Here is a 13,443-nt window from a genome sequence, read left to right as displayed (position 1 = left end):
ATGGAGATAGCTGGACATGACAGCTCTGTCACCGGGCTCTGGCAACTTCACATTGTTACAGAGTAGGGCCGGCGTTTGAGAGATAAGAGGCTGATTTAGAGAAGTGACGGTTGCGTTGCCACGACACCACTGGCTTTGCCATAAATTACACCATTTTCTTTATTTTCTGATGTGACAGGCAATACCATTGTTAATAGATAGCCCATGCTTTGAAGTCTTGCAACCTCCATGCTAACAGCACATTAGCCACGGACACATTGGTTCTATCTACGGGCCCCACCCCACCCCACCCCACCCTCGGCCAGGACGTAGGCGCTCGGAGCTCATCGTAATCTACACCGGCGGGAGGTCGGTGTCATTGTGCAACTCTATTAACAGAGAGGAGCAAATGCACCCAGGAAAGGCATTCATCATCCTGCAGCCAGATAGGCAGCACACTTCCATTTCCCACCGGCTGAAGTCTCGTTCTGGAAAAAGTGATGTGTTTCACACATATATAGAGAGGAGAGGGAAGGGGGGGGGGCAGGAGGGAGGGAAGGGATGAGAATGAGACAAGACTGAGGAAAAATAGAAAGAGAGAGAAAGGGGCGCATTCAGGGGGACATGCAGAGGAGGTAGAAATTGACAAGAGCAGTAGAAAGAGAGAAACCAAGAGAGGTTGTTTTGAAATTCAAATGCAGGGTTGTGTGCTCATAAATTAGTCCTGATGAGCCTAAGCCTCCTGGAGGACTTGTCTGTAAACCCTCAACTTGATCCACAATTCAGACCTCTGACAACTCTCTCAAGAATGAGTGCAAAGCATGATACGGTTTTTGGTGGTGGTGGTGGTGGCGCTAACTAGGCATTTAGCCTAGCGATGGTCTGTGAAATCACCAGTCCAGATGAGAATAACACAACACACCTAAGCTGAGCACTATAGTAGTTGGGGGTTGGGGAAATGTATTGAGGAAAGTGGTGGTGGGGATGGCAGTTACGGTGGCGGTGGTGGTGGGGGGTAGATATCACACTCTAATTCATGACCTTCTGGGTGCAGGCGCTGTTGCCATGGCAGCCCGGCATGATGCTTTTGACAGGACTGATTTGCCCTTGATAGAAATGGAGCCAAAGGCAGACAGTCATCCCCTGGCTGTAGACACACTCACACAATCGCACACACACAATCTCTCTCTCTCTCTCTCTGTTTCTCTCTCTCACTCACTCGCACACACACACGCACGCACGCACACACACACTCACACACGCACACACACACACGCACACACACACACACACACACACACACACAGACACACACTCACACAGCAAGTGTTCAGATGGATTTAGCATTGTTAGGACCCCTGATGGTGTCTAATAGCTATTCCTGATGGGAGGAGAGGTAATATTAAGAACAAAAGAGGTGAGATGGGGATTAGGTGGTGTAGATTTGTTCTTAAAGCATTGCCATGGGCTTCAAAAAATCGCATTTGCAGTGAAAGGGGATGTAATAAAGCTTCAGCAGTTGACTACAGCTATAAAATGTCTGGTCAATTACGTGCTTTGCTGGTCAGTGTATTACACTGGGGGAACACTAGCCCTTGTTCTTAGGCGTGTATGAAAACATAAAAAAAACAATGTATCATCTTCTTTGTAGCAAATGAAGTGAAGCCATTAAGTAATGCCCTTTACACTCATTTAGGGAAATTCACCATATTGGATTGTTTCCGTTGCCTGCCTGCGTTGAGAGAGGCATGTCAGAGATTCTCTTTGCATTTCTCTCCTCCTTTGTCTACGTCAGTCCAGGGACCCAAGGTGCTCCTTCAGTGACGGTGATAAAGTGGTCCTCGGCGTTTGGCAGCCATCCATCTGGTGGTCTGCAGGCCTCTGCTCTGCTTCAGCAAGCCAAGGCGGCAAAACAAAATAAAAAAATAAAATAAATGAAAACAACAGCAGCAGCGAAAAAACTGCAGAGCAGCAGCAAATTTGTCAACGTCCTCCCACTGAGCAATGAGGTCATCACGAGCTGTTGTCTGGCTAAGTGAAGTTTTTTTTTTCTTCCTCAGGTTTCATAATTTAAACATATTTGCATAAGCATAAGCATATTATCTGTTTTTAACGGGCCCTGCTGTGCATTTTGATGAGTAATGATTGCTACTGGACAGAATCACAACACCTGAGCTGCAAAATGGCTAACAACAAAAGCTCAAATAGGATATTTCCCACCTCAGGGCTTCTTCAAATACGTGCAGTTAAGTGCATCAATTAAGTACCTTTTTACTCTGAATTATTTGCTTCCTCCTTAGAGCAACTCACAAAAGACACACAACCTGCAAAAAGTTTGCAATAGCAGACCATTGGAAGCAGCTCACCATCCAATCACCCACCGGCAAAAAATGGTTCACCATTCACATTGCCACTGCCAGCACTAGCTTCAGCAACAGTGCTTTTGATCTGCGCTGGGGTCCCTCTTCGTCCAGTGCAGCATGCTGCGGAGTCGGCCTGTCTGTTTGTGGTAGCCCCCAGTGTTTGCTTTCCTGAATACCCCATTTCACCAATTATTGCTTTCATTGAACCACTTGGACCTCTATCATCAGCACTCTATGGGAGATGATAATTTGGAGTGATCTGAGAACAACTGTATGCTCTCTCCTACCCAGCTACCCCCCACCCACACACACACACACACACACACCTCCCCCAACCTCTCTGTGCCAGTGGCAGTTTAATTGCCATAATTATGGAATTACAACACAAACGAACTGCCCCCTTCTCCTCTGCGGTGGGTTCTTGGTTTTTTATAGAGTCTCTGTGCAGCACCAGTGCGTTTTCAAAATAGGCCAGTGATGATAAGCTTCACTAGAGGTAAGCCCTGGTCCGCCAGGGCCGAATTAACCGACCGATAACAGCCCCCCACCACCCCAACCCATCCCCAATTCCCCCACCCTGCTCCTCCCTATACCATCTAACATCTCTTTCCCTTTTCATCTACTGCTTCACTCCATTCCCCCTTCTTATTCTATTTGCACTAGAAACGTGGGATGAGAAAATTTATGGAGCATGAGAATATTTCCTATGCTCCTCTTACCTGGCCTTGCCTAGACTTACTCCTTTTTTACATCCACCTTGCTCCTCTCACTCTGAATATCCGTGTCCTGGGGAGGGGGGAACGTTATTTCGTGTTTGTTTTTGTTTTTCTGGTACAGCACTCATTACCTCGGGGCTGATTAGCTGCCACATTTAAAAGGGGGGAAAATAATAAATAAAATAAAAACGTGTGCCTTTGATCTTCACATTACTTCAATTTGAAGCCCAGGCAAGCTGCCACTTGCCTCCAGGACTTGGTCCACTCAGCCCTCGCTCGCTCTGACTGAGCACAGCCATGGCCGTCCATCTGGTGGGAAGGAGCCAGAGACCTGGAGAACAGTCAGGCGGCCGGACACGGCATTAATCAGAACGGCTGCTCTAATCCAGATGGGGAGAAGAAGAGTGAAGGGAGAGGGGAGGAGAGGAGCGAGGGAGAGAGGAGGAGAGGAGCGAGGGAGAGAGGAGGAGAGGAGCGAGGGAGAGGGAGAGAGGAGGAGAGGAGAGTGAGGGAGAGGAGAGACCCAGTGACTGAGAAAGACCATCTTGCAGAGGGGGGAGAGATAAGCTGACCACCAGTCCTCATTTTCTCCCCCACTGGGAAGGCCATTATAGTTTCTGAGAGGTCTGAGAGGGGATACATCACAGGGTGCATTAAAAGAATGATGGACACTCAAAGAGGCCGAGGAGAAAGCAGAAAGGAGAACCACGCAGAGTGAGGAGAGAGAATGGGAGGGTTAGGTGTTGATTACTTTTTCAAAGTTAGAGAAAAAAAACATTTTAAGTTACCACACCAATTCTCAGTGGTGTGCCTGCACTTCTAACGATTTGCTGCATGTTGGCAACGAAACTGCAAGGAGGTTTGACTCATATTTTCTGTCTTGGTGATTACAGCATTTGTTTGTCCTCACCAACATATTCCAGCTGCTGATAAATCATCTTGTTTGAAGAGTTCCAGCCAATAATTTTCCATACACCCCCCACCCCCTCATCTGCATGTGGCTTTGCTTTCCAATTGTGAGCACGGCACTCAATCACCACTTGGCTAATTAATTCAGTCAAAGCTTGCCCGCTGCTGATACCTCCATCATAGGAGCGTTTGTTCAGATCAGGGAGAGCAAACAGCACCGGAGCCCCATGGCATCATCAGACTCATAATAACGCCATCAGCCATCTAGAACCGCACACAACCCCACGCTATACTGTCAGCTAGATAAGTGGCAGGGGTGGGGAGGCAGGGGGCATTTACTGAAATATAATGCCACAGAGGTGTCGGGAAGCTGTAATCTAACCTTCTGGAGGTCAAGCTCCAGACAAAACAAACACACACAGTAAAAGGCTCAACAGTTTTCAAAGCCTGTGTAGGCTATTGAATTGTTTGTTTTTTTTTCATTCTTTTCAACTGATGCTCCAATGGGACTTGTGTTTTCTCTCTTCTCTGTTGTTGGCGTTATACCAATGTTTGAAACAAACGTTGACAAATACATCAAAACAAGAAAAAAGGGCCAAGACATAAACACATTGGCTCATATAAAGATAAAACGTTCTCATCCTCAACATCTCCATTTCCAGCATGGCCATGGTGCAACGATTGGAGGACCAAGTCAGCGATCTGGCCAACCACAGCGCCACGTTTTAGTGGCGGGTCACCTCCCCTCTCTGGGGCCGCTGACAGAGGAGAAGCCAAGTGTCACTTAATACTGTCGGCTGTGATTCAGTTGCCAGCCAGCCCGCCAGCCCGCCAGCGTTCCCGCCGGTGGCCTCCCATGGGCCGGCCCGACGCCTTGTCTGCCGGTGCTGCCCGCTCTTTGATCTGCAAGCCATGGGCGAGCCAACCGGGGGGCTGATGCGAGTCATGTGTCGTCGGTGTGTGTGGGTCTACACTGGAGTGTGAATGCAGTTGGCCCAGGCTTGTTTATATGTCAGCGTCACACAGTAGTGATTCCCCTGGGGAAAAGGGGTTATATAGGGCTGGCTACTGCATACATGGGAGGATGGGAGGCTGCCTTTTGATACGGTGGTGGCCTCTGTCTCCGCCAGTGCTTGTGTTTCATCTTGATGTGTGTGTGTGTGTGTGTGTGTGTGTATTGTGACGTACTGCCATTGAAAGGGTATGCTGAGGTTTGAGGGATAGTGGTAGCCTGGCTGACACCCTATCAATTCACTTTCGATTTCCAAGAGGCATAACCAGCAATGAAATTAAGCTTTGCGGCAAACACATCTGTCTTGTAAATGAAGGGTTTAAATGCAGTTGTTAGGCTGCTCAATTTCACAGAAAATACACATCCATGTTGTAGACCTACTGACAACATCAGTGTAGCCATTGGTTGTGTACAAAAGCTAACAGTGCGCCTCTGTCTGTCATTGGCCCACCGATAAGTGGTTGTGATTGGTTCCTGGTATTTCTGTGACTTTGGAAATCTCTGTTAAAGGCACACTATCCAAGATTTTCTATACTACCAATAAGCCTGGCTAATGGTAGAATATGCGAGTCCAAAGCCATATGGAAAACCACTAAACAGACCATGAATCATTAGGATCACCTGGCTCGAGAAGTAATCCTGAGCTGATATGTGAATGTCCTAGTTTAGGCGATGCATAGCAAAAACATGATGATCATGATAATGTAGTGAGGTGAATTATTTTCCCTAAGAGGTTTAATCACAATCACTGCTCTTGCGTTCTCTCAGATGAGGCAGAGCAACAGTTCAGTGGAGTACCAAATTCAATTTGGCAGGCATGTGTGAAGGCACAGACAGGAAAATAAGGTCCCTTGACAAGCGTGATATGAGCGTTTATCACCAAAATTACAGTATAAGACCCTGCACACCTGTTGTATGACACCCTGGCACGATTTGAATTGCACTGCATGTATTAAGGATATTTCTGGCCACTCACTGCTTGGTCTGGCTGCAGCCATGTGTGAAGAGAGAAGAGAAAGAGAGAGAGAGAGTGCTAAAATGCAGTCTGTGATGGAGGACATTGGGAAAGAGATAAGTGATTCATGCAGCAGATCGATAGAGAGAGATCCATGCTCTACCATCAGCTCCCAGGGAGGGAGGTGTGTGCTGCTGGGAGAGCACTATCACTATGTAAGATCCCTTCCCTGTCTAGCATGCCCAGCTGTAAGTGTGTGTGTGTGCAGCCGATATGTGCATCTCTCTCTCTCCATTTGTGTGAATGTAAGCATATTCAAATTTACTTGAGTCCCGTGAGTGTGCGTGAGACAGCATGAAGTAGATGAGGGTAAGGATGATAAATTATAATGGTGCTGGTTTACAAGTAGCCTATCATGCATGTGCAGCAAACAAATTGTATGAATTGTTTGCTGAAAGGTGCTGACTGTAAGAAATAAAAGTCACCTAATATGGAAAGATATTAGCTATATATAAATCAATGTATTCTTGGTTGTCAAGGGTATTCTTTCTTTGCCTTAGGCTATAGCCTAACAGTGGGCTGGCCTACGTCATTTTCTCCTGGTGCTGTAACAGCTTTACATGAGGAAACCCTCGACTTGCCTCCTTTAAAGTGCCCATATTATGAAAAAATCACATTTTCTGGGATTTGATTTGTTATTGTGTGTCTCTGGTGCTTCCACACGCATACAAACTTGGAAAAAAAAACACCCATGCTGTTTTGAGTGAGATAAGGGTTTCTGGATGTATCCTGCCTTCAGCCTCCAGGGTGAGCTGGTCAAAATCGGCAAGGCTTTTGACGTCACAAGCCGAAACATTTCAATATTCCCACCCACCACCTCCTTTTAGGGCAATTACGTTACGTGGATATAATGGAAACCTATGGAGCTGCATCGAAGTGGGCAGGGAAAAAGGTTTATACTTAATAAATCGTTGAACAAACGTGAATAAAAGGCACAAAATAAGGTTGGTGTAAGAGTTATCTGTTTGTTCATGGGATTCATTCTAATTCCATCACTTACATATTTCCTACAACTAGGTGAGATAGCTAAGCTTATGTTGTAGGCTACTGAAGTTCCACTGTTAGATAGCTAGCTAGCAAGCTAACCATTTTACATAGAGATTATGGTAGGCTAAGTGTTAGCTACGGACTATACTATGTAAAACGAAGGTATAGTAGATGTTAGGGGATTTTGAATTGGCGTCTTTCAGACGTTGCATAATCAACACCCCACCTCTCCACACCAAGCCTACCAGTTCAACTGTTTTTTTAAGCCTACATATCTCAAAAAATAATGTCAGACACATTTGCACAGTAGTTGTTGGCTAATATTTAGCATTATTGACATAAAGTATGAAGCAAAGCCAAGATGGTCAGGCTAGGCTGGAGGCATTTGTTGATTTGGCACGAATGACCCTGGTAACAGTTAACCCTCTAGGCGCCACAGTCGACTATAGTCGACAAGATGCGGTACTGAATAAAACGGCCGATTTAGTCAAATAGGGTGTCATATTTCGTTCGACTTCCACTCCACTAGATGGCAGACATGTCATACGTCATCCCGAGTCGAAAAAAGGGCACGCTTTAAACAAAACTTTCTAGCTACAGCGCAATGAATCAGTGCGTGCAATACCGGAGCTAGTGTGCGTGTGAGCCACTTTGTCAGAGCGATATTGTCAACGTCAGCGAGTATTTGCATTAGATTATCGTCTAATGGCATCAAAAAAGTTTACCTGAAATGAAGTGTTCCCAGGTAAAAAAGTAGTATACTTTAGTGTGTTAGAAATATGATTAAAGTACATGAAGTATAAAGCAAGTATGCTTACACGTTTTGTACTTTATGTAAAGTATGTTTAATGTGTACTTTTAGAAAGTATACTTCAAAGTAGATGTTATTAAGTTCAACTTCAGTGTACTAAAATTAAATATACTTATTGTGCAATATTCAAAGTGTTTTTGTAATGTACTTTTTAAAAGTGTACTTTGTTGTTAGTGTATTTTAAATGGTAAAGAAGTTTATTTAGTTTAAGTGTATTAAATTGCTAATACTTAGAGTTGTAATATAGTGTACTTATGGAAAGTATATTTTTTGGTAGGCCTAATACATTGTTTGTATAGTTTCATAGTCATAGTATTAAGTTCAACTTCAGTGTACTAAAATTAAATATACTTATTGTGCAATATTCAAAGTGTTTTTGTAATGTAGTTTTTAAAAGTGTACTTTGTTGTTAGTGTATTTTAAATGGTAAATAAGTTTATTTAGTTTAAGTGTATTAAATTGCTAATACTTAGAGTTGTAATATAGTGTACTTATGGAAAGTATATTTTTTTGGTAGGCCTAATACATTGTTTGTATAGTTTCATAGTTATCTCACCTTTAATAAAATACTAATGTGTGTAGCTTTTAGGCCTGATATGTCAGCCGCATGGATGGCAATGTGCAATAACCTAGCCTAGAGACATACTGATCTATCAGTTTTGGTCATCAAATAATATTTTTTCTTTTGTTGATTTTGTGTCTTAGTAAGGTAGTAGCCTATACGTTTGTGATGTAGTAGAGGTTGTGAGAGGATGAATGTGGCATTTTGTTAAATTTATAGGCAACACAGTTAAATGTATAGGCAGTCCAGTTGACCAATAACATGGCTGTTTGAATTTGAAATGGAGTGGGCGGATCTGTGCAGCTTTCGAGTAAAAACATGGTGTGAGCAAACATTAACGTTATTTCATACAGTCTATGCTTGTAACTTTATTTGCAAGACAGATGGACTGTAGAGACCAGAAAATGCATACGTTTACGGTCCGTATAAGGTTACAGGTTTGTCCAAATTAAAGATACCATAAATTCTAGTCATGCCAGAGACGTTGGTCCTACAGAGCCAGAAGGACTCGTCATATGAGATAACAAGGGCTGAAGCCAGTTGGATCTAAAGTGCCAAGTTATTCGTTATCAGGTGAGTCCCAAAGCATATTGTTAAATGATTCTGATGTAGCTTACTCTTTATGACCTTCGGTAGTCTTTGGAGAAGTTAAATTGATGGCTTAGCAATCTTTCAAGAGTGTTTTTATCCTTGCTAGTACAAGCAATGCCAGATCACGTTAGCTAATTTAGCTAACGTTAACGTCATATACGTCAACCAGATCCCTATCAAGAAGAAAACTACATTAGCCTGCTTTGTGTTTGTGGGATTATTGACAAGCGTTGGCTAGCACTAACGTTAGACAAACTATGATGGAAGAAAGTGTGTTCTTTATTAAGCAACGTTTGCCTAAAGTTCACCAATGTTCTTTAATATTATGTGTGGTGTACGTAAGGTATAACGGCCGCCGAGGTGTCCTGTTATACGGAATTAATGGACGAGGGCGAGGGGCAAAAACTCCCCGACGCGCAGCGGAGGGGAGTTGCCTCCGCCCAAGTCCATTAATTCCGTATAACTGGACACACCTCGAAGGCCGTTATCCCGCTTATCACCCGGTTGCCACTGTAAACACTGTAAACACGCGGTTCTGTTTAAAAAGAAGCTCACTAGTTCAGCTTGTTGTACAACTTTAGCATGGACAGTTAGCTTGTTTACAGTTGATTCCATTGTTGGGAAGCCTGCAACCAAAAGATTCTAGAGCGCTGCAACCGTCCTCCTACTATGGTTGTTATAGTTACCATTCATAAGCATTGATATGGAACGGTGTCCTGTTATTCAGAATTAAAGGCCACCTGCCAGCCAATCAGAAAAGAGTATTTCTTCTCTCTGGGTGATAAACTAAGTTGGCATGCTAATGACATTGTAGCTGTTTTTTTCTTTAATCGTGGAGACATCTTTTAAAATGAGTCTACAGGACAAATTACATGCATTTTATGAAGTAGAACGTTTTTTTTCCACCATTGATATTATAGGGGGAATTAAACCTGGTGTTCTACTAAGTTAGTGGTATGAAGCTTAGGCTACATGATTGATATTATGCCTTGGTTTATGTGATAGATTTAGGTTTTTTTTATGTGTTTGACAGAGCATTCAAGTTCATTTCATGGTAGTGTTTGTAATTTACCTAGTTTTAATCTGTAGCCTAACTATGTTTTTACAGGTGTTCCTGGATAGTTTTGAAACCGAGATGTCTGAACGCCTCAAATAATCAGCAGTAAAGGTAAATATTCTTCATCCAGGACCTTATCCCATTACTCTTAAAGCATAACTCAAGCTAAAATGCAACCTAGGGTCTTTTTGTGAATGTACCTGAGTCAAACTTTCTTTTGAAAGCATAATTAAGTCAGAAGCGCCACCATTAAGCTTGACTGTATTGTCGTTTCTGGGTCAAATGCCATTTTGAATGGGAGTCGTAGGGGCAGAAGTGGCTAGAAGGCTAGTGCCCCTACGACTCCCATTTAAAATGCCATTTGACCCGAAAACGATAATACGGTTGTATTGGAAACAAAGGAATCTAAGGTAATCAAATGCAGAAAACAGGGTGGTTGCACTTATATCGGTGCCAAGGTGCACAACGCTTTAAGGAAAGACTACCTGGCCAGGTCTACCCATACCAGGATGGCAAACAGATGGTGTCAATACCTATTTGACCCATAAAAAGTAAATGTCAAATAGGTACAGATAATCTGTATTAATCTCATCATTGCCAATGGATTTCTGTGTAAAATATTGTTTATCTTGTAAAATGTTTTCCATCTTCTTTCTGTTCACAGACAACAGAGACAAATTCTCTAATACCAAGGTCAATGCATTTGACTGCTGTCCAGCCCCGGGTTGCCACCGAAAACTTTATGCATCTTGGACTGGAAGATGGTGTGCTAGTAAGGAAGCTAGCTACCACAGCTTTTGCCACCACATCTCAGTATTGGGAGGGAAGTTCACTCACTGCACAACTCTACCAGCTGTACCTTTCCTCCTTAGCCATGATCCGTAACCACCATGGTTTTCTTTCTGGGCCAGAAGACTTTGCAAACAAATAAGCAATAAATGATCATGCATTACACATTTAGCCATGTTAGACTGTTAAGTTGTTGGCTGTAGGCTGGGTGTCCAGTAAACAATTTCAAGCTTAGAGGGCAAATTCTCTCACCTAGGAGGGTAAACAACTTTTGTTTTTCATGAAATCTGCATTTTGAATTGATGGTCTACCAATGAGGCTGTAGAGTATCGCGACACAATAGTGTCAAAAAGCACTTGCGCGATGAAACATGCATTCGGGTGTATTATATTATATATTATTTCACACACGTAAATATTAAATGTGTGCGCGCAAATTCTCTCTGCACGTGCGCACTCAGAGGAAACTGCTCCCCAAGCATGGAAAAAAATGCTGCGAGCGAGGAGGAATCTGACCAGCGCTCCAAACAGCCACTCGAAAAATCTATGCATGTGAAATAATATAATACGGCCAAATGCATGTTTTATCGCGTTACCACATCCAACTTGAAAAGATATGCTCAAGAGATCCATAACTTTCAGAAAAATGTTTTACTTTTGTTATGGATGAATATTATGTTTTGTTTTCATTCATGTCAATAAAATGTTTTTCTCATAATCAAAGTGCAATTTGTCATGTAACAGAATAGGTAGGAGAGTACTAATAGTACAATTTTAAAGCACACTAATATTATACTTAAATTGCATGCCTTTATAATGCTTAAAGTATCTTAAGACTATACTTTTATTAACATAACTGCAAACTTTCAAGGCACTTATTGTAGTCAGGAAGTACATTTGAAGTTAATTAAAAATATTACAGAAGCATGCCAAATGAATAGAAATGAGGATGATAAGAGTGTATTCAAAATACACTACTACACTATTATTAGTTATATTGTAATGCCTTTTAAGTACATTTCCAATACACTTGGGATGTTTCAAAATTGTACTGCGACTGTGTTTCGAATGCTCATAAAATATCTTTTTGTATAATGTACTTAAGAACACTTAAAGTTTGAAAAAAGTTGTTCCATTTTAGCACACTAATTACACTCAAAGTATAGTCAAGTTGGTATTAAGTTGCACTTAATACATAATTCAATACACTTAATTGCACTTGGATTTGACGAAAAAAGTACAAACGGTACTTAGTACACTTTCAAAAAGTATACTTTTAATAGTTTTTTTTTTTACCTGGGTTGGGTCTTCTATTCGCGGACCCTGATTCTGAAGGGGAATATCTGCCTTCAGAAAATGACGGTGATTCGTTTAGTGAGGCTTCAGATGCGTCCCTGCCTTGCAATGATGCAGCTGGACAAAGTGAGAGTTTACTCCATAGTTTAGCTTACACCAAGCACAAACGTTGAATCGTTTGCCCAATGTCACTGGTGGGAATAATGTTTCACGGGTTCGGAGTGTTCATAGGGAAGTTAGCAGGGTGTTACTGGTGTGGCGAACGAGGCTGGAGGTAGCATAATGGAGGTAGCATAATGTCCATAGCGCTAGCTTCTGTCTTCTGAACGTGTGCCTCTCCACAATCGCGGCGACAGTAACGTGGTGGAGCCTTTGTCTAATGCCACTGGGTATGTTAGACGAGGTCGAAGTGCTCATAGGACAGTTAGGGGGGAACGTAGTGGCAGTGTGGGGAGTCGCAATGAGAATGACAGTAGGCCTAGTCCGAGCTGCGCAAATTCTCTCCACTCGGTGCGCGCGAGGCAGATCTGGCCATGCTGCTCGCATGGTGGAGGTGGTGACACACTCTCTCCCTCTCCCTCTCCCACACACACACACACACATTAGGTCATGCATAGTCTATCACAAGATGATGGGAATGCCGGCCCTGTATGGATAGGGATAGGGAGTCATTATCTCTACAGCAAAAGGCCTGCTACATAAAAAAAAAATGTCATCCATTTATTAGTAATGATTTACACTGTTGATTTGCTATCTACTTCCCTGATCATTTAGGACATACAGTACACTATGTGTTCCTTTTTTTGTGTTCATGTCCTTGTGATGTGTGTGTCTTTGTCAGCTAAGAAAAAAACAAAAAAACATCAACAAAAACAACAAAAAGAAAATAAATACTAACATTGTCTCTTGTCTTGTTTCGTCATCTCACTCCTGATCTGTGCCTTGCCGTGGCAAATGAACTTTTGAACTAAACAGGTCTTGTCTACTTGTGTTTGTGTGTAATCTGAATAATATATATGTGCCCCATACATGGAATCAGAGTGCCTACTGTATGTAGTAAATGGAAAATCTCTACAGCAAAAGGCCAGTCTACCGCTATATGCATTTGGTTTGTTTCTGCCATTTATTAGTAATGATTTACACAGTTTGTTCACTACTTACTATTTACCTGAGCATTCAGTATTGTGCAATATAGCATACAGAAGGTGAGGGACATTTTGGGGGGAAAGAAGTGGTGCATTTTATCATTCAAAAATGCGACTTTTCATGAAAATTCTATAATCCAAGATGGCCGCCACCATATGACGTCATAATATGCTAATTAGATATAAACATTTAATCTCTACATAAACGTTGG

General features: G+C 42.6%; 1 long non-coding RNA gene across 1 annotated transcript; it reads left to right on the top strand.

Annotated features, from left to right (window-relative positions):
* Nucleotides 1-8,684: 8,684 nt before the first annotated feature.
* LOC143109560 (uncharacterized) lies at nucleotides 8,685-11,513 on the top strand. Its single transcript, XR_012983901.1, has 3 exons — nucleotides 8,685-8,927; nucleotides 10,054-10,113; nucleotides 10,667-11,513. It is a non-coding gene; the product is annotated as an uncharacterized LOC143109560 (long non-coding RNA).
* Nucleotides 11,514-13,443: the final 1,930 nt, after the last annotated feature.

The sequence above is a fragment of the Alosa pseudoharengus genome, unplaced genomic scaffold (assembly GCF_046254945.1).
Source record: "Alosa pseudoharengus isolate Yale_2024_CS ecotype anadromous, Long Island Sound unplaced genomic scaffold, YU_APseudo_1.1 YU_APseudo_1.1_scf_7, whole genome shotgun sequence".
Lineage (NCBI taxonomy): Eukaryota > Metazoa > Chordata > Actinopteri > Clupeiformes > Clupeidae > Alosa > Alosa pseudoharengus.
This window is presented reverse-complemented; position numbering and strand designations above follow the sequence as displayed.